Genomic DNA, 1766 nt, shown 5'->3' on the forward strand with positions numbered 1-1766 from the left:
GTCTTCTGGTTCTTCATCACTTGTTGTTTTTCATTACTTTTTCCATTTTGCATTGTGGGGTTTAACAAAAAATAGTTAAAATAAGTAAGTTTGAACTTCAAATAATTCAATTAAATGAAAAACTGAAGTCTAAAGAGGAAGTTTTATATAAACGAGGACAAACTGATCAAACCATTTTCCTAAACAAACCATCTGAAGCGAGATTCTTTAACCCTTGGGAAGGGTTGGGGTATGAAAATCCGAATTTTTTTAGGAAAAACTTTATATTATGCCCCGACCTTGTACAAATTTGAATATCTTGATTGCGGTCCCGAGTTTTCGATAAGATTTACAAAATCTTCTGATGAGGTCGAACAACGAGAAGATTACAATCGTCAAAGAAAAGATAAATACGATCCCGAGTTTCCAGACACATCGCACTTCGCCAATAACTTGACTTTGATTTCACCCACCTACCTACTCATCAATCACGGTGTTCAGCTGACTTGCACTGATAGACCCCTATTGTATTGGAATTAGGCGCCCATCTTTTGACTGTTGTCAACTAATCTCTTCAATGTTAGTTTCTACCCTATGTTAGAACATTTCTGTGAATGCTATTCTTTTGATTATACAAATCTCAATGAAAGTTATAATAATCAAGACTCTGCACTTTCAACAAATTATTTTTACAGTTATTCAAAAGCAGAGCTTGGATCAAACCAGCTGAACCAAAGCTTTACACTCCTACTCTGATTTTAGAAAAACAAATGGTTCAGTTGGAAAAGATTTTAACTGAAGAAAGACTTTCATTTAATAAACAGAAACAAGAATTTTTAAATAAGATTGAAGATTTACAAAATTCTAAAATAAAAACGGAATATGTTGAATCTGTGTATTTTTCGAGCGAAAAATCTTTGAGTGAAGCCTCCCATTCAGAAGAAATTAATAATGAAGAAATTAATCTTTCAAATATCTTAAATTCATATGCTTGTTTAGACAATGAAATTGATCAATTTGATTTTTCAAACAATTTACCCAGTCATGAAGAATTTATAATTAAAAATAATATGACTGAGGATTCCAACTTAGCTTCAGATTTTGAAAAGAATTTTAATCAAAAACCTGTTTCCGATGATGTATATTATAAAATGAATAAAACCAAAAAGAATTCGAGGAAACAGAAGAAGCTTACAAAGAAAATTAATCAAAAAGTTCAACATTCAATTAAATCTGATGATTTTCCTTTTCCTATTTCAGATAAGGTGTTGAAGTTTAAGATTATTTGGAGAGTAAAAGAAGAAGACAAATCATCTACTCAACATAAGAAGAATAAATTTACTAAATCTGTATTAAATGATTCGATATTGAATAATTCTGTAATAAGATATTCAATTGATGAATTGTTTGATATAAGAAATAGTAAAAATAATTGTTCTCCATGTAGAGTGAATGAATTACTTAAGTCTTTTACTTCGTTTAAACCTTATCATTTCATGCATTCTGCGCTTTCTGTTTTATATAAAAAATTGCATTTTAAAGAGCGTTGGTTTGGTACCTATAGTATACCACCAACGAAAACTGAGCTTAAAGGTCCAAAACTAAAATGGGTACCAAAACCAAATTGATTCACTTTTGCAGGTTAACCGGCATGTGTGGTTCTTAGATTCCGGATGTTCTAAGCACATGACTGGTAGAAAAGAACTTTTAGCTAACTATGTTGAATCTTTTGGAGGTACAGTAAGGTTTGGAAACAATCAATACGCACCTATCCTTGGATACGGTGA

The sequence above is a fragment of the Cynara cardunculus genome (assembly GCF_001531365.2).
Source record: "Cynara cardunculus var. scolymus isolate 2C chromosome LG 12, CcrdV1, whole genome shotgun sequence".
Taxonomy (NCBI): domain Eukaryota; kingdom Viridiplantae; phylum Streptophyta; class Magnoliopsida; order Asterales; family Asteraceae; genus Cynara; species Cynara cardunculus.